The sequence below is a fragment of the Typopeltis vanoorti genome, chromosome 6 (assembly GCF_054136105.1).
Source record: "Typopeltis vanoorti isolate ZY-2024b chromosome 6, IOZ_Tvanoo_1.0, whole genome shotgun sequence".
Taxonomy (NCBI): Eukaryota; Metazoa; Arthropoda; class Arachnida; order Uropygi; family Thelyphonidae; genus Typopeltis; species Typopeltis vanoorti.
Genome location: NC_143554.1, coordinates 79099448 through 79120930, shown reverse-complemented (window position 1 = coordinate 79120930; position 21483 = coordinate 79099448).

Here is a 21483-nt window from a genome sequence, read left to right as displayed (position 1 = left end):
GCTATGAGAACTAAAAAATTCTAGTTCTTTAATTTATGTAGATGATGTTATTCCATAAATAAATTGAGTGCAAGTTTGCAGGATTCCCTAAGTAAACTGAATAGCAGTTGTTATATTTTTTATGAAAATCAGAACGTTAATATTAAAATATTAAAAAGAATTCATTCTCCACAACCATATCCATTGCTTATTTTTACTGACCATCCTTGTTGCTAAGTTGTATTAAGCTAATACGTATTATCAATTTTATACAATTTATGAACAGATTTAAGAATAACTAAACTGTAATCATCTTTAATCTGTTCTTACCATTTTTTTTTTCAAATTATTTCTTAATATTCAATTCGTAATGCAAGTCATTTATTTGCTATAATGAAGCAAATCTGCTCTCAAATAAAGAAACTTATCTTACCAGATAGGAAACTCGTTAGATAACCCACTACTATTGTTGTTAACGAGCCAAAAACAGTTACCCACAGAAAGGAGAGTTTGTATAGCGGAAAGATATATCTGAAGAAAAGTAAATAAATTGAAAGTTATTATTTATTTTGAAAAAAAATATTTTTTTCATTGAATAGATATGAAAATAAACGATATATGAATGATATTGTGTGTATAGATATACACAAGCTGTGTCTTTTATTTTTGGAAAACAAAAACAGAAAGGAAAATTTTAAAAATCAAAATCTTAAATACTCACCCTTCTTCCGTTAGTTCGACTGTCCTTTCTGTCGAATTCGTCCAAGTTCCGTTCATTTCAAACATATCTACAGCATAATTGGTATTGGCGTTTGTGGTATAATTACATAGTTCCACGGATAACGGCAATGCTTCTGATGTTTTATTTTTCACGGATGTTATTCCAATTCCCATCCAAGAAGCAATCACCATTCCTAGACACGATCCGACCAATGCTCCCTGCAGCAGGAAATGAACACATTTATTTTTATTAACATACACGTTTTCTCGTGCATTTTCTAAATAAGAGCTAATCGGAAACATGTTCCAACATTTTAATCAATTGAATATTTTTCAGAATTTACGAATATTCTATTAAATGTTTAATAACTGTGATGTCAAAGAAATACATTCTTGCTGGAGAATAACGAAGTTGTTTATTTATTTATTTAGTGTATGACTCACACATGAAACTTTACATTACAATAATCTTTAAATATATAAACATTTAGTGTAAAATACAAAATACTTAAACTTGATATAAAAGTCATAAAAGAGACACTCAAGAATAGACTACAACTTATGTGTAGGTTAGTTTTCAGTTTTATCCTTAATTTAATTTAATACTAAGAATATTTTACAGGAATATCGAAAACGTACATCAGTTAAATAAAGTGTATAAAAAAACGGAATCTCGAACCAAAGTATAATTAGCTGATCTTTGGTGAATTTTAAGATGCATAAGATATAAGACACTAGGATATTTGTCCAATCATCTGCATTTAGTGTAGCGTGGATGAAATCCGACAGGTTTCCATGGTGTGCAAATTGGGCACCTTCTTCTGTGATATGGTTTATTGGCTAGCGGGGTGATCCACAGTCGCACATGGGTGAGGCAATCATGCCCAATTTGTAAAGACGGTCTGCGAATTTCCCATGATTGGTGCGGATTCTGTTAATGGTAGACCAAGTTTTCCTTGCTAGGTCAAAACCTGAAAGCATCTGGGTTGGGTCCACTAATTCATGGACTTCCCCTGTTGAAGCTGTTGAAGTATTACGCTCTTTCCACTCCTCATTCATGTTAAAATTTGTCACAGCAAGATTTTCGCTGTTAGGATTGGAGGGTGCCTTGACTTTAGCCTCTTTATTTCTCGGGGCATTTTGCCTCTAGAAATTTTGGAAGCTCTTGGGAGATCTTGGATTTCCATGATTTTACTGTATTTAAGTACAATAAAGTTTCATCTGTGGAGGTGGACAGTTGCGCATCGCTGAGAGACAGTAGGTTGGAGTAGATTTCACAGTTACAGAAATAAGGGCATAATGATGTTAAGCTGAACATCAACTAAGTACACATGGGCGCTGTTCAGCAATACAGTTGAGCAGTATTCAGCTGCAGAGTAAACGGGACCAAGAGCAGTACAGCGAAGTGTTGCTGCTGAGCACATCCAAGGATTCCGCAGAGTTTTTGCAGTATATTACATAAACCACGGAAGTTGTGAAACCATAGTTTCACAGATTGTTATTTCTATAGTATAGCCATGGCCATGAAGGGGAATTTTATATATCAGATTCGTCAATTATTGGAATGTTCATGAGCAGAGACTCTTCAGACTGGCAATGTTTCTTTCAAATAGACCAATGTCACGTGATAGGGATGGCATTGCCCATTTAGAAACAAAAAAGAGAAAATCATTCTATTATGTCCCAAAAGTAACTGTCTGAACTTTGTAAATCAAGAATATTGACGTTTTGATATAATTTATATTGGTACAGTTTAAACTTCACCCACCCACCCACACACACACACACACCCACACACACACACCCACACACACACACACACACACTGCAAACACCTCAAAATTCAAAACTTAGATTATGGAAAGCAATAATAAAGCTTGTAGAAACAGCACTACTAACCTGGCATGTCTTCAAATAAATCTAAAACACTCTATCAAGGCTGTCAATAACTTAACAGAACTCATAAATAGAAACAAATATAGGACTGCATTAATATAAGAACCCTATAACATAGCAAGACCCTATAAGATAGCAAGACCTATTCGGTATTATGGTTTAATAAAAATAAAAACAACAGAGGTAAAAATTTGGAAGAGTTCACAGCATCAAATTCCCTACACATCTTAAGCGACGACTGTAACACTCCATCATTAGAAAATACCAGAGGAAGTAGCTTCATCGATTTAACAATGGCAAACAACGCTATTTTATACCTCGTTTCTGAATGGAAATACGAAGAAGAGGAAAACTGTTTTGACCATCGCATAGTAAGTTTCATCATCAGTAACAAAAATTTAAACGGAATAGATAACAAAAACCACCGTATTAACATCAAATACTTCACCAATAAAACCAACCTACAGGAATTTGTAAAAGCATTAAAAAGAGAATTTTCACGCTTAATCTCAGAACATCACTTAAATGCGAACAGCGAAAAACAGCTCAGCTTAGACAAAAGCCTAGCCATCTGGGCATCAGCACATACCGATATAGATTTCGTTGCTTCTGTACTTTCATCAGGGTTTAAAAAAACCAGCGATCAAACACTCAGAACAACCAAGAAGCTAAACATAGTTGGAAGAAAATCAGTACCGTGGTGGAACGACGAACTAAAAGTCCTAAGAAAACGTGTCAACGCACTCAGACGACTATACCAAAGAACATATAATAACCAAGATTTAAGAGAGAGCAGAAGATAGAACTACTATAAAGCCAAATACAGCTACAACTCCAAAATTACAAACGCGAAAACAGAATCATGGAAACATTTTGTACAGTTTCAACCGTATCGAATCCTTGGAACTGCATATATAAATTAGCAGCAAGCAAGAACCAGACAACACCTATACTATCAACTATCAAGAAAACAGAAAGCAGCTACACTAGAAACTTAGCAGAAACTGCAGCTACTCTGATAGAGAAGTTTATTTCCGATGACGATGAATCAACAGATAAAGAAATGCACAAAACTTACAGACAAAGAATGACTCATTTGCAACTAATGAAATCGAGTCAATATTAAGACCAATGAATCCAAGAAAAACTCCTGGAGAAAAGGGAATAAGCAGCGCCATACTCTTAACAGCTTTTCTCGAATTCCCCGAATTCATAACAACAGTTTACAACAAATGCCTAAAAAGAGGACGATTTCCTTCAATATGGAAACACTCAAAATTTATACCTATAATCAAACCAGAAAAAGAAACATCCGACTAAATTAACAAATACAGACCAATGAGCTTCATAAATGTTGCTGATAAGGTACTAGAAAGACTTCCAATAAACCGAATTATGCACTACGTCTACTCAAGAAACTTATTAAGCAGCAATCAATACGCTTTCAGACCTCCGTCCAGCACAGTAGACGCAATTATGGAGGTGAAAGAGTTCGCAGAACACAGTATACAGCAAAAAAAAAAAAAGACGTACTACTGATCTCACTCGATGTACAAGAAGCTTTCGATGCTACGTGGTGGCCAGCCATAATCAATCAATTAATAGATTTAAAATGCCATAAAAACTTACTCTACTTACAAAAAAATATTTTTCAGACAAAAGAGCAACTATGACACTAAAAATCACAACTGTAACGAAAAAAGTCAAACAAGGCTGTCCTCAAGGTTCCTGCTGTGGGCCAGATTTCTGGAACATCCGCTTTTAAGACTTCCTGTCACTACTGAAACAAAAGTCATAGCCTTCGCCGATGATGCAATGATAATGATTCGGGGACGCGACGGTTTACAGTTAGAAGTAACGGCCAACGAAGGACTCTTTAAAATTGCAGAGTGGGCACGCGAGAAGAAAGTGACCAAATCTAGTAGTACCAAATTCAGTAGTACCAAATCTAGTAGTACCAAATTCAGTAGTACCAAATCTAAAGTGCTCCACATCACAGGAAAAAAATCAACACAACCTGTAACAGTCTTCCTAAACGGAGAAGGTCTCGAGGTAGCCAGTGAGCTAAAATACCAAGAAGTAACAATAGACGAAAAATTCACCTTCAATAAGCACATCTCATATGTAGCCGAAAAAAGCTTACAAATTGTAAACCTCCTAGCTAAGTCGGCAAAGATTAAGTGGGGGTTAGGAAAACGATATATACCGGTGCTATACTACCACTGATATCTTATGCTTCACCTGCCTGGACACATACACTAAAATCAAAGATAAACCGAAACTAAACTCAACGCCTTTTAGCCATACGCATAATTAAAGGAGAGAGGACAATATCTTTCGAGGCAGCTTGCGTTATTTCAGCTCTAACACCGATCTGCCTGAAAATACAAGAATTATCCCTTATACAGGGTGTCCCAAAATTCATGCAAGAAGTAATTTTGATAGAAAACACAGGTTTTTAATTAAAAATTGTAATTTCTTATTGATTCATAAAGTATACCGTATACGGTTATGCATGGAATAGCATATCGGGTAAATGGCCTCGACGGCTTTGCTGGCTCATACGCACTCTTTTGTCGACATTTTCCATGACCCGTTTGCATAAATGTGGCTGAATTTCGTTGATACAGCGCTCAATTTCCTCCTTCGAGGCGTGGGTGGTCGTGGGCTTGTTGGCGTAAACCTTAGACTTCAAAAAAACCCAAAGAAAAAAGTCCAACTGCGTTAAGTCACATGATCTGGACGGCCAATTCTAATCACCAAAACGGGAAATTACAAGACCAGGAAATGACTCATGCAGTAATTGAATTGTTTCTCGGGCTGTATGTCATGTGGCACCGTCCTTTTGAAACCACATGTCGTCCACATCCATATCTTGCAATTTAGGCACAAAAAACTGGATTATCATATCGTGATAGCGAGCACCATTAACTGTTATTGCCTTACCAGCTGCATTTTCGAAGAAGAATGGACCGGTGATGCCTCTAGCCCAAAATCCGCACCAAACAGTGACATATTGTGGATGCATTTGTTTCTCAACAATCACTCGTGGATTTTCTGAACCCCAAATGCGACAATTTTGTTGATTAACGAAGCCATCAAGATGAAAATGAGCCTCATCGCTGAAGATGATTTTGTTCGAAAAATAAGCATCCACTTGTTGTTGTTCCATAACCCATTCAACGAACTCTCTTCGCTGGGTGTGGTCAGTAGGCTTCAGTTCTTGAGTCAATTGAACTTTGTAAGCATAAAGATGCAAATCGTTCGTGAGAATACGCTGTAGAGAGCTTCTCGAAATGACCAATTCAAGACCACGGTGCCGAATTGATGTTCCTGGACTCTCAGCAACACTCTCACGAACTGCTTCGTTGCTTTCTGTTGAACGACTTGTTTAAGGACAGCCAGAGTGTATAAGATCACTAATTAATCCCGTTTCCTTGAATTTTTTAATTAATCTTTTCACAGTTGATGAAGTTAGATCACTATTCCGACCATATTTTGTACGAAAATTGCGAACTGTAGCTGCCAAATCTTCATTATTTTTAAAATATTGCTCAACAATGAAAATGCGTTGTTCTTTCGTGTAGCGCTTCATTTTTAAATAACTCTGAACTGTCAGCTGCCACGCTGCCTTTTTTTTTCTCGTTGGCAACACTTTACCGCACAAATGGCGCTCAATTTAAATCTTGCGCGAATTTTGGGACACCCTGTATATCAAGTCACTTCCGGAAGATATATCGAAAGTTACAACATCGATCCAAATTGCGACAATAAGTGGCCTTACCCAGCAAAGAAAATAAATATTAAGCAGAAGGAAAGTTCTGAAAGTGATGAATTCCAAATATACACTGACGGACGGAAGCAAACCCGAAAGGAACGTCGGTTGTTCTTTCACTGCATACAACAGACAGTCCATTATACAAGAACGCAGCTCTAGACTACATCGTCTCTGTTCCAACAACCAAGCAGAACAGCTTACGTATCTGCAGGAATTAGAACTCAACACCTCTCAGCGAAAGACAGCAACAATTTACAGTGATAGTAGAAGCACTATAGACGGCATAAAAAACCAGAACAACCATATTGCATTGATAGAACAGACAAGAAATCTGTTTCGAAATCTCACTCTAGAGGGATGGGAAATCAGGTTCTGCTGGGTTAATGCGCAGACTGGAATATCAGGAAACCAGAGAACGGATCAGTTGGCTAAAGAAGCAGCAGAAACAACTTACCAGAAATTGTCGAAATCTGCTATAAAAGCACTTGCAGAAGAGTAAAGCCTAGACATGTGGGAAGAAGAACAGAAAACATCAAAAAACGGATCAACAGCAAAAGAATTCTTTCCAAGCATCAGAAACAGACTCCGGCTGAAAATATTTCTTCAGGTTTAACCACGCTACTAACGGGACAAGGAAAACTAAGACACTACTTACACAGATTCCATATCCTGGAATAACCAGAGTGCATTTGCAGTCCACACCTTCAACAGACTGTTGATCACACACTTTTCGACTGTCAGCTATTAGACTCGATCCAGATGCCCCTAATACAACACGTCATCTCTTCCGGAGACAAGTGGCCAGTGTTACATAGAATTAATTAAAGTTTCTAATAAAATCAACTTACAGTCCTTGTGATCTAACATAAATACTGATATTATGTGGATTATACTGTATAGTGTTAATATATGTATATATAAAATATAATGACTACTACTATTAACTCGGGGTTGGGATATGTTCATTTTAATATAAATTGACTAAAAACCGAGAATTATAACAAATTGAGATTTATTTGAAAACGCAACATGTTTCGTCGAGATTGACTTCATCAGGCGTTAAGAACATAGAAAGATATTAAAAGACAATGAAATAAACAATGACACACTCTAAAGCTATACAATTATAAAGTTATGATATTCTACTGTAAATTACAGTCTGTAAATTACGACTGTTTATGTCAGTGTCTGTTAATATCTTTCTATGTTCTTAACGCCTGATGAAGTCAATCTCGACGAAACATGTTGCGTTTTCAAATAAATCTCAATTTGTTATAATTCTCGGGTTTTTAGTCAGTTTATATTAAAATGAACATATAAAATATAAAAGTAAATATGAATATTGATACAAAATATAAATATAAATGCTAATCAACACATGTAAGCTACATGCAATATAAGCATTGTATGCAATGGCGCATGTAGGAATAAATAACCACCTTATAGGGTTACTATTGGGAGGAAAACGCAACACACACACACACACACACACACACACACACACACACACACACACACACACACACACACACACACACACACACACACACACACACACACACACACACACACACACACACACACACACACACACACACACACACACACACACACACACACACACACACACACACACACACACACACACACACACACACACACACACAAACTCATGATCTAAATATTAAACTTCTGTGTCCATCTGGCATAGGCAAAAACTGGAGATATGCGTAATATTATTAAAGCTACAACAGCCAACCGTTGAAATAATATAAAGGACGTATACTACAGTATACGTCCTTTTAACAAAGAATGTTTCTTTGTATATTTAATAAAATTTTTGTAATCAAATAAGATACGCTTGCAAAGATCTTTCAGTTTTATCCTCAATTTAAGAATATTTCGCAGGAATATCGAAAAAAGACATCGGTTAAAATAAAGTGTATATAACAACGGAATTAAGAACCAAAGGGCACTTAGCTCATCTTTGATGACTTTTAAGATGCATAAGACACTGGGACACTGATATAAGAAACACTGATAGTCAACGCGCTGTTTTACGGATAACATTTTTATCATAACCAGAGGAATGTTACCTCCATGAAAATCGGATACTCATTGAGAGAATTTGGATATCACACACTCCAGCTGAAATACCATTTATGGAATTTATTCACATTACTTGTACTCACCACCTCCAAAGGAAAATATATCAGTCAGACACTCATCTACATTCATTCTTTGCACATCGCTAACTTATAACTCTGTTTTTCTTGTTTGGTAGTTTTGCATGCCAATCAGAGAATGTTTTTCTCTCCTCATTTCTATTTTCTACAATCCCAAAATTACCTTTGAAACTCTTCTCTTCATCCTCCACGACAGTATCAACATCACCTTGAAAAGTAGGAGACCAGATCTGGGTACAATACTCCAAATGATGTCTCATCAGAGCCTTGTAATGAGGCCAAATCACTTTCTTATCCTCACATTCCAATATTCGTTTCAGCGTGACAGTTATCTTCTGAGTTGTATTTACAACTTTTATAATATGGTTCGTGAAGTTTACTTCCTATCAACCAAAACCACAAGATCTCTGGCATGATCAGTTTCCTCTAACATAGCCTACCTGTATAATATACCACTATATCTCATCACACGAAAATGCATAATTTTAAATAGTGGATCACGCTCACGGTTCAGACTATTAATGTCACTACAAATGATCTGCATCATCAAGAAGGTATTTGAAATATTTCATGCAAGCATATTTCAAAATATCATTAACAAAAAAATAAAAAAAATTCGATAACAACAGACCAATGTCTGATCTCAGTAGTGCACATATAGTCACAAGAAAAATCATACGTACATCCATACATCACCTAAGATGCTGGTCAGTCAGTCATCCTCTTTTCCAAGTTAATGTTATATAATCCAAACCCCATAGTCCTATAACTTATGTAACAATCTTCCATGCAGTTTCTTGACCAAAAAAACAATTCCCTCTAAACGTATCAAGGTCTAACTCAGTAAATATTCTCTAACAATCTATTCCTGTATGCAAGCTCTCACCACCTTTTTCCAAAATCCTCCTTCGAGAGATTCTAATACATCGAAATCGGAGTTTTAACCAGTTTTGGCAAGGGATATCATATACGATTTTGTGGAAAACACAATCGATTAGTATCGTAGGTGTGCATATGTATATCTCCACTGCTTGTGTGCGCTGTCGTGTGGCATAAAAATGAATTCTTGGCCTACAGAAACACAAAACAAACGAACGTGACGTTGATGAACTTCGTTGCAATATCGTTCACTAGTCATAGTATCTTTTCCCAGATAGCCAACGCGCTCGTATTGCTTTACAACGCGAGGATGTTCTGGAAAGGGACAGAAACTGCTGTTCTGGTATTATAATACCATAATATCAGAACAGCAGTTTCTGTCCCTTTCCAGAACATCCTCGCGTTGTTAAGCAATACCACTTTCACCCCACATTAAGTGTCGTCTAGAGTAGGAGGAAAGACTAAAATGAATGTCATATAAATGTTACTTCGCAAAATGAGCTTCTTTCAAACACAACTCACTGAAGGTTGCGTTTTTCCCTTTATCCCGTTGAGTGTTACCACGTGACCCCTTTGCGAGCAATCAAAAATTTGAATGTGCACCAGCATTCTATTCGAAATCGTCTATTATACAAATCGTCATAAGCTGATTCGTCTGAATTTTGCGGTTTTATTATTCAGAAGTAGTGTTGGTGCTTTGGTGTTGGACACCAGTTTATGATAAATACAGATGGAAAATATGCTTTCCTGTATATAGTAGAACCTTCTCTTTCTCTAAAATGATACAATTCAGAGCTAAGCCAAAAGACACAGCCTCTTCAGCTGAAGACTATTTCAGCATCGCTGCTGATATCCCATCGGATCAAATTAGGAATTCTTTTATTTATTTATTTATTGTACGGGGGGAATTATAAAGCTAAACAATAAAGAGAGTGATAGTTCAGTTAACCAGTGGATGGCATTGTGTACGATTAAATGCAAATTTCTGAGATCTCCAGGAAAGGAGAGTATGAGGCAGTCATCAGTAATGAGGCAGCGTCTGCACAGCATCCCTCATGCAAAAGTGTGACTTTGAAATTCTCCACAGATGACAGAGTTTGACACAAATTGGGATTGCAATGCCTCGACTCTTAGAAGAGCAGCCGTGACTCTAATCTTGCCCCGTTGAAGAGCATTTTTCACCAGGTTAGAGGTGAAACCAACACAAGACCGTCGTGGACACGCAGGTTAACAAACAATGAGAATCATCTCTGGTACCTTACGATTCTACTCCTCTTCCATGGTTACCTGTTCTTTGCTACATCTCCCCTCCATACTAGCTGAAAGTTTATCTATGCTGATGACATCTGTCGCACTCAAGACAGACTTTCCATGTCCTTAAGGATACGCTGAGCAAAGATCTGAGCTCTCAACAAAATTGTTTCGAACGTTAGGACTATCTCGTAATTCCAACATAACTGTTATTTCTGCTTCCCACCTTAATAACTACGAGGTTCTTCAACTTTTAATCCATGAAATCTTCCCTGTAATCTTTTGTTACCTTGTCACTTTGTTATCTTTAATACTTTGTGTCAGTTGGCCGTTTTCTAATTTACCGAAAACATTTGGAGAAAAAACACAGTTAAAGATATCTGCTAAGACCAACATCATAAATAAGTTGACCGTCGCAATTTGGAGTTGTAATGACTCGACTCTTAGAAAGAATCAGTGATTTTCTAAGTCTTTCTAATTGTCTTCCCTTTTGCAGAGTATTGTTTACCAGTTTGGAGCCAAACTGATCACAAGACTCTCGTGGGCACACACCTTATGATAATAATACTTGTTCATTCCCATATCACTCCTCCATGATTTAGAAGAGAAGAAGCTACCATTAAAGAAATAAAGAAAATCAGAAATAATGTGTCTTCCTATTCATCAAGATATCTGTTCACCTTCCCTCTAGCATACCGCCTTGCCTGTAGATCTTCCATATGGATTGTGGAATTTTCTCCACCAGTCCTTGGGACCATCATCTGGTCTGGGACTGGTGGAGAAAATTCTAGAATGAACTACAAACTATAAAAAAATACCTGATCACAGATCCCAACATTAATACGGCAGGATTCAATCGCTACCTCGATACCTCTGGAGACAGCTAAACAGATTTAGGACTGGAAAATTCGCTGTATACAAACAAATTCTTGTTCTTGTTCAGTTTATACAACAGCTTTAGAACCTTTTCTCCCCATACACTTCATTCATTCAGTGTAGAATCATAGTCTTTGACAATAATATATTATTTTCAAAGACAGTGCCAGTCACACAGTCGATTTTCTAGAGATTGTGCGATAGGAACCCCTAGTTTTTGGGAGAAAAAACCGCTTACCAGCGGATGAGAACGACTAACCAGGGAACTGTTTGAGGAGAGGGTTCCTCTAGTTAGCGACTGCAATTGAACGTGAAACGGTATTACCTTGGACTGCTTAACGCTCTGAATACAAATCAGATTTCCACTGTGCTAAGCAAGATTACGTTTATTATTTATTTTATTATTTTTTTTTTAATGGTAACTTATTAAGAATTAAATGTATTTGGGAGATTTCGTTATCATATATCATAATGACTCCATCCTATGATATTTTATGAAATCGAATCCTTTTACAAACATAGTAGTTCATGTTCTAAAAATATCATCTGATATAATCATATTATGTACCACCAAATTTTCTTACGAAATGATATAACAATATAATCACCCTTTGATTTGCTCTTATAGTGAACATTCCTAGAAGAAACACTCCTAACACTGGTCCACTTGATATTGCAAAGAAAATTACAGTTGCTTGAATGACACCATCAAAGGATCCAACAGAAAATGATAAAGCGATAAATAAAAATCCGAAGAAGGCAGCTGAAAGATATGAAAATTAACCTTGTTGTAAAATTTAATGAAATTCTGAGTAATTATGTTACACAAAATCATTTTAACATGATGAAAGGAATAACAAAACAAATTTGATAAAACACACATGTTTTCCAAGATTTCGATATAAGAACATCATGGACTATTTCGAGCCTTTTTGGTTTAAAAGCATCAGCCTCATCTGACCACAGGTTAAGTACACTTGCGCCCTTATTTAATAAATGAGGTGACCATTTTAGATTATTGGATGTTCTTATTAGAGAGCCATTATGCTTGATTATGCTTGGGAAATATGTGAATTATCTGTGTAGCACTTGAGATGTTTAGAAAGCACTCAGACATTAAACTATTTTTCTTCTTAGACAATTTCTTGAATTTGCTTAATATTTTGTTCAGGATAAATGCTTCAAAGTAGAAATATTATTTTCAAACAATATATTAGTGTTAGCATTCATCGAGAACCAAGTATGACATTTAGCATGATGCTTTTCTTAATGCATTCGATGAAAATAAATTTGTGCAACAAGGGCGATGTTTGACATGTTCTCCACTCTCACCTGCTCTGCAAAATGTGTGATAGATGTGTGATAGCAGTTCTGTGGGTAAACCTTCTGATGCAGAAGGTTTACCCAGAGAACTGCATGATTTGAGTAAATATTGTATGATCTAAAATGTTTTGTGGGACAACTGATAGAGAATTATGGAATTTGAATGACCTTCTTAACAACATTTTGTACAAAAAAAAACGAACACCAAAGTAATGCATTCTTTGTTTTATCAGTTGCATGTGACATAATTCCGCTAACTATATGCCACTGGAAACCTCAAAAGTGCATAACTTTACACCTATTAACATTAAACTGATATAAATTTTGTTTTCCCAAATCAAATAATTTCGAAAGTGCTGGATAACAGCGGCATCCCTGTTTGCCCTGTCTGTCTTCCCTTGATCGGAAACATTGCACATCTCCTGTTAAACGCTTCCTAATATCATTAGTGTATAGACTGATCAACAATGGCCCAAGGACTCAACCCTGAGGTACGCCATGGTCACCTTAAATCTCGCAGATTCGCATTCATCTTTTAACACTTTTTTGATATGTGTTTGGCAACCATCCACTGATTCAAGTCAAGAGGTTATATTCCAATCCCATATTCTTTGGGATTGTAATATAATGCCACAGCCTTTTCTGTGGTATCCTATCAAATGCCTTAGCAAAATCCAGCATTATCATAGTGCATCCATTCCCTTTATCCAACTAGGTAGTAACATTGTCATCAATACGAGCAAATTGCTAAAACTCGACTTTCCTTTAGTAAACGCATGCTTCTCCTTGAAGAGTATATCTTGTTTGTTTACTTATTTCTGTATGCGAAGTCTTAAAAACTTTCTACCATCTTCACTACCACACCTGAATACTCATAGGTCGGTAGCTAGACACACACATCAGATTTTACACCACCATTGTACAATGGAACTATCACATATGCCTGCCATTCATGTGGTATTATTTTTGAGCTGAGACTCAAGTTATAATAACAAGTGAAATTTCTAGCTAATTCGGCTGAACATTCCTTTAGCAAACGTGTTGATATTCGATTTGTCCCTATTCACAAATTGTTATCCAGGTTATGCAACAGCTCTTTAACCTCATTTTAATGCACCCGTAATTCTTCACCCAGTGTAACAGTAGCAGTGTGCACCATGCTACATTCACTTGGTTGATATAACTTAGCAAAGTGAGCATTCATTAATTTCTCACACTAGAGTACCATCTGCATTCATTTAAGTTATTTTTCCACATTCATTCTTTCTTTTCCTTTCAGCGTAAAAATTAAATTCTTTTGGATTGCCTTTAGCTTTCAGAGTCAATATCTTTTTCATACTCCAATTTAACAATACTCGTTACGTTTCTGGCCTGAGCTTTATATATTTCATTACCCCTCTCACTCTTATTCTCAGGATATTCTTTTCATATCATCTTCATCGTGTGGATCTCTTGCTTAATAAGGTTAGACGTCCATTTCACTCCCAACCTAATTATTCTTCGGACACTAGGGATACATTCAGAGACCGCCTCATTTACCCACTTTTTCAACGAATACCCATGCACTGCTGACATTGTTCCCATTCAGTAACTGATACCACAGGACCAATCATAGTATGCTCTTAAGTTGATCATAATTTCCAGCTTTGTAGTTCAGCATGTAACTTGTTCTAAAGGGAACATTAATGGAATTGGTGAATACAAATCGATACCATGATCACTCTCACAAACAGACTTGTCCTCGAGTTCCTTCTTTCATATGCTGCTTGAAACAATTCAATAAATTTCTTTTCATTCTTATCAGGATATTTCCCTTCTACGCAATCAATGTTTGGAAATTAAAATCACTCATAATGGTTATTCGTTTAACCACGCTACCGGCCAGAAAGTATATGTACGTCCGCGAAACATGGATGCGAAGTGAATATTAAAATTGTAATACCCTTGATATTACATTGAAATACATGATGTGTACAAGCGTATGAGGATGCGTATTTGATCCATAATGGCCGTAAGGTGGTTTTAATACCCATAAGGCAAACTTGGTGATGCATCTCTACGTACCCTGCAGCTAAGTCATTAGGCGTGTAGCAACACGCTACAATATATTTCATTTCGTTAGCCGCTACTTTACACAAGACAGATTCAAACTCACCACAACATGGGCCATTTTCACCACTATTATTTTCTTGCGTTTCTACTCCAACTAGATATAAGTTGTCTGATATCATTAACAGTACTCCTCCTCCTCTCCTATCTCTTCTGTCATTTCTAAAAATTGTATACCCTTTACACTCGATCCCAGTTACCAGAACTGATTCTGATAGCCAGGTTTCACTAATGCCAAAAAACTTAGGCCACATCATATTCAATAAAGCAACGAATTCAATCCCTTTGTATTTGATTATGTTGCAGAACTTTCTCTTTTCCCTCTTCAGATATACTCAAAAGGTCCGAACTGAAAGCATATTTTTCCACCCTTTCGTCAGCTTCATAACCATGTTCGAAGCCATTCATATCTATATCACGTTTGAATACTTATAGCTGAACTTTCACACACATTTTTCCCATTCCTCCCTTGATCTAGTTTCGCCTGACTCTCTGCCTTAGGTCTCATATCAATAAGTAAGTTTTCTAGGTTGCTGATGGCAATTAAATTCTACTCAGCCTGCGCTGAAATCATTTGCTATCAGTACCCTCTCTTAACTTGGTATTGTCCGCGCTGTTAGCCTAGTGGCTTTGCGCTTCGCAACCATATGCCTGAGGAAGGAGTGTCCTAGGTTCGATTCCCGTAGAAGACGTTAGGAACTTAAGGATCTTCCTCAGCCATAGCGAAGTTAGCCGGTCTCGGGTATGGACATTAGGGTTTTTCCGCCAGTTTATCTGGGGGTTTTTCATCCCGCAAGCAGACAAATCGGTCTCGTGAACACACACGGAATACAGCCAGGAATACTCACCCAACCGTAGGCCTGATTCGTCAGCCTGTGCTCGTTCCGGAGTCCGAATAAAATTTGGGGGGGACTAGATGGTACCGTATCTCCCCATAAAAAGGGGACTCGGGGCTATTGTGTCATCACACGAGAAGGAAGAAACTCGGTACTACCGTATCTCGGTAGCAAACCTACAATTTTTTCTCTCTAACAATTTTTCACCGCTTTTTCCAACAGTCCTTTCATATCCTCTTTCATACCATTTGTGGCCACTAAAATTATTACTTCCTACAAGAACTACTATCTCTTTTACTTTTCTTTTCTGTTTTTTGATTACGTTTGTCCTCTCTTTTAACCCCCGGGAAACTAGAAGTAATGACTCTCTCTACAAACGCAAATTTTATGATTGAATCACCATAGCATTTCATCCATTTTCCTTAGACTGTAACTGACCAATCCTGTTATTAATATTATGATTACTAAGTTCAGTGCTTTACCTCATCTTCTTGTTCTGATCCTTTTTCTTATCCTGTTCTAAATCTCCTTAAACAGTTTTCCTGGACGAATTTGTAATAATTTATTTTAATCGAGATATTTCCAATGTCAGATTATCCACGGATAAATTATCATACTGTAGCAAGTTTTTAGCAAGTCTGTCATACTGTAGCAAGTCAAACGTTCTCTTCACTAGTAACAACTTTAACTTGAGCTTTAGACACTGCCGTGTTGTGACTAGTTTCCGGCGCCATTCTTAAAAGTAGTAAAAACTAATAACATTTCAACAATTATGCTATTAAATGCTGTATTACAATAACTACACTAAAATGTACAATAAGATACTGCATATAAACTAAAATAAACTAATAAATCTAAGAAACGCACACTCAATAAATTCACAATAATCACCAATTTTTCAGGATTTAAAAATTATGTGTCACAGAACCAAATTCTTTTCCGATTAAGGTAAAAATGTTAATCAACTATTCCGAAAATATTTACCTGAGAGCCTTACCAAGAAGGAATTGTACTTGTTAATCCATTGGAAGCAAGAGTATGGTTTTATGATGTCTTTCATTAATACAGTGGTCAATGAGTTGATTGCAGAAGAAAGGGTGCTTAATGCTGCGCATATGTTGCCACAGACACATAACCCTGACAGTCCAGGATAAGAGGAGAACAACACTACAGCAAAATATGCATGTAGCTGCAACAAAAAGTTGCAAATAATATTAGATATATGATTATATTGCTTTTAGAATCAGTTCTTATTAAATCATTAGTATAAATCTTTTAAACATCAATTTTTCAAACCATAGCAATTCACATGGACATCGCTGTTTGGAATATCGTTTACCACAGGAAATCTATTCAGCAATTTCAGGTATTAAATCTGCAGAATTCCCACTAAAGAAGTTTGGAATTCAACTTCAGTTATGTTTCTTTAAAATATATATATTTACTGTAGCGAAAAAATACAGCGGATGATTTAAATGGAACAAAAATACGCAGAACGTCAACTAAAAACGAAATTTCAGATAAATATGCGAAAAACGTTGCTTAAAGCTAGAGAATTGTATCAACGGACACATTTAATACTGAACTCCATTTACAGGCCATAAGATGAAAATCCTATTCTTTTCCTAGATAAACTAGATATCTACCTGATTAAAATTAATAACAATCTTAATCAACCTATAATAATTATAGCTTAAGACACTGACATTAGCATCCTGTGACGAATCAAGCATAATTACAAATTATTTTGATTATGCTGTCCAACCAACAGTAATTATTTCATCTCATATACTACATACGAAATGATAACAAGGCTTTCGCAGCATCACACCAAGGCATAAAAAATGTGTGGATTGCAGATATCGGTAGTATCATGCAGGGCCATAAACGTTGGATTTTTGTTTGTTTGTTATATGGAAGGTGGGGAAATGAAAGACGAGGTTGTCCATAAGAGTAAGTTTCTGTGCGTTTCAGGAAGGGGATGAGAGCTATATTTTTCTTTCACCGAACAGTGAGTGAATAGAACAGTTTGCTTCCAGAAGTAGTGATTGCATCTGGTGTGAATGATATTAGAACATGGTATTACAACTGACGTGGTTGCTGTATGGCTTCCCTATCAGTTTCTTTAATATCATTTTTGTTGTAGGTGTTTATGAGAACTTTTCAGTTCCACCTCGTATGTGCATTCAAATTTCGAAAGCTGTTATTCTGAATTCTCGTATATGTAACTAATATATTTAGGTAAAGTATGATTTTCTGATTTCATTTTCATTTCCTTTCAATGAAAGGTTCATATGATGCATTGTAATGAACTTTGAAAGAAAACGTTATGTTAAATATATCAAGAGTTTAAGAAATTAAATAAGAAAACTGTTTTTCTAGTAAAAGGGTGTTAAAAAGACGAAAAGAAGTTATGGATCGCCTTAAATAACGTAGGATACTAAAGTTTTGTTAAATGGCTGTCAGTAAATTTAATTCTCATATGGGATTTGTTTGACGAATTTGCTAAATTTCTCATAACGTTTCATTAGCTGACTTAAAATCTTCTCTTATTTACGTTATCATATCATTGAGCTACACTATTTCACCAAGTAGAGAAAGATTCCTCTACGTAACTACTTAGTCACTTTCTGATAATTATGTATTTTTTAAATATTTTTTTAAGAAAGGCTTACTTGGTCTGGTGATTTCAACCCAGCTTGTGGATCTTGCAGTGGATCGCAGGTATAAAAATTGGCGTACATCACAAGCCCCATAATAGCCAAACATATAACAAACGCAAGGGCTAAAAGCCATCCAATCGGAAGAATCCTAAAAAGTAGACGTTAAACAGTTTCATTTTTTTTATTTTTTAAAATTGTTATTAACATATTTAAAAATGTTATTAACATATTTAAAAGTTTTTATTTCAAGTCTGTACTAGGAATCTAGTGTTCAGTTTACTGCATTTTATAAGAAACTTTTAATTCCTATTCAAATACGAATGCATTCATCTGGCAAATTCGAAGAGGGGGAACCTGGCAATTAACAATGTAACAATTTTACATTAACAAAAACGTATCATTTAGAGAAAGAATAGGATATATTTGTAACTAACTAAACAAATATTTATTACTTTCTTTGAATTACCATAATATTTTATCATCTACATCAGGGCTGTCCAAAACACTGCCGTATTGGACAGCCCTTAGTTTTGTGAGTTTTGATTTTCACCAGCGAAAAAATAAAATAACAATTTGAATCGAATATGTATTAGATATTTTAATTCTATCACCAATCGATAATCTCGATGTTGGCAATTTTATCTGGTGTTTTTACATCACTATATACCCACGTGTTTTTCAAACATTAGATGTGTCAAAGAAGCGTGCTTAAACTGTTTTGTTCCAACCAGTGGGCGTTGCTAGAACTTTTGCAGACCTGAGCGATCCCTGAATTTGTCGCCCCTCTCAATACAAAACAACAATACTACAAAAGGTCATAACGACGTATAGGATATGGTTCAAAGTGCAGCCACTCCCCAACCACAGCTACGCCACTGGTTCCAACGCACATGCTCCGGGTGCTCACGGGAACGTGAGCACGCAATTAGTGTTGTTCGTTTCTACAGCTATCGAGGTTGTGTCGCTGCTGCTGACCAAATTATTAAATTCGCATTGTGATGCGGCCGTCGGATAAATCTTTTTTTTTTTAATGCGGCCTCCGATTACCTAAGATTGGACTGCCCCGATCTGCATAATCAATGCACTCATCTGAAGAAAGGCCAACTTCAAAATCCTTTCCAGAGTCATTGCTCACTTCTGTTTCAGAAGTGAGCAATGAATCTAGTGAGCTAACAGAAATGCAGATTTCAATGTGATAAGAACTACTCCTCCTAGTTTTCACAGTTTTGGATTCCGACGCTGTTTGTATCAAAGAGGGCAGTTGCTCATAGGTGATTTATCAATCTTGAAACCAACTATTCTGAATCTTTTGATTTTCCTTGCTATAAATTGCTAATTTTCTCCTTCTTCACTGATAACAGTGAGATCAGCTACCATATAGATTTAAATTTCACAACTCCAACTGACCTCCTTTCCTAACTGCACTAATTCAACTGGTAGATGCGAAAACATTGACATTGTCACTATTATCTCACAAAATTGTTTACATGCCTATCACACAGAACCATCTGATTTCGGCTACTCTCAAAGTACTCTTGGCATTTTCTTTACCAGTCATATATGAAGTGTGCCATTTATATTCAGTAGACATTCTACCATAATATAATGTTGATGTCTTCTCCCACGTAGAAACATTCTTCTTGTTCTTGTTCTTGTTCTTCTTTTTCTTGTAGTTATTGTTGTTGTTGTTGTTGTTCTTCTTCTTCTTCTTCTCCTCGTGTTGTTAGGGATTATAAGACTACCAAGTGGCACTGTGTTCGTGATTGAATGCATGCAACATATTACAAATATGTTACCTGAATCTAATCTAAGCACTTCACTGAATATTGAAACCATAAGTCAAGAAGATAGAAAATTATTCTTGCCCATTGGTCTAAGATGAATTGATACGTGGGGGGGGGGGATCCGTTAAGTCACATTTCGTGTTTCCATTTCCAGAGTCACTTTGTTTAAAGACAATTAAAACATTTTTGACGAATAGAAGCCACTTGGTAATGTTCAGGAATTACACATTATGTGTGATAATCACCAAGTAATGGTTAACCGTGTCCAGTTCGATTATATAAACAAGGGAAATTTGCACGTCACATGTCACCCTAATATACATGAACCTGCAATAGCAATGCCTCTATTATAAATATTGGGATGATTCGTTATGAGCCAGTAGACGAAAAAATGAAAAACTGGATTCCATAAGATACATATCCGATTTTTTGAACAAAATTAAGGCATTAAATAAAACTGCTATTTTGAAAAATCTGGCTTTTCTTCTTGAAATCCCAAATGTCCGTGATGCCAGGGGACACACTTTCAACCCATTTGTATCAGAATGAACAATGGATCTTCGTCTGACAAAGCTGTTTTGAAGTTGCTAGCTTTCAAAACCGGATGTTTAACCAGATCCCTCCAAGGAGCATCTTACAAAATGAATGAAAACGATGTGCCTAATGAATTAACAAACAACAAATTAAAGAATAATATTAAGTATACTTACCACTTAGCATCGGAGTATGACTTTGCAGCAAGTAATCTTTGCACAAATAACTGGTTTATTCCTTTTGCTGAAAGTGAAAACATCGTGGTGCAGATAACCAAATTCCAAAAGTTGTATCGTTTAGTCATATCAAATTCAAATCTGTAAAGAAAGCAAGATGATTCTTTATCAAATGATGTTTTATTAGAGGAAACAGTTTTATCTAAAACTGCACGCGTGCACATTTTCCGAAGAGAGAGAGAGTGAGAGAGATAGCATTACTTATTTCTAAAACATCTTGAGTGTAATTGGTTAAATTGACAGGGACATCACACTATACCACGGTTCAGTTAAATCTGTTTCTATATGTTAAAAAAATCATCTAACGACTTTTTATTCCCGTAAAGGGAGTACACGAGACCATTTTAGAGACTGAGCGGGCAGTTCAGACTCCACTTGTAGCCAATCGGAGATAGATGGCCCTAGGTTATTATTAATTTAAGGAGCCTGTAGT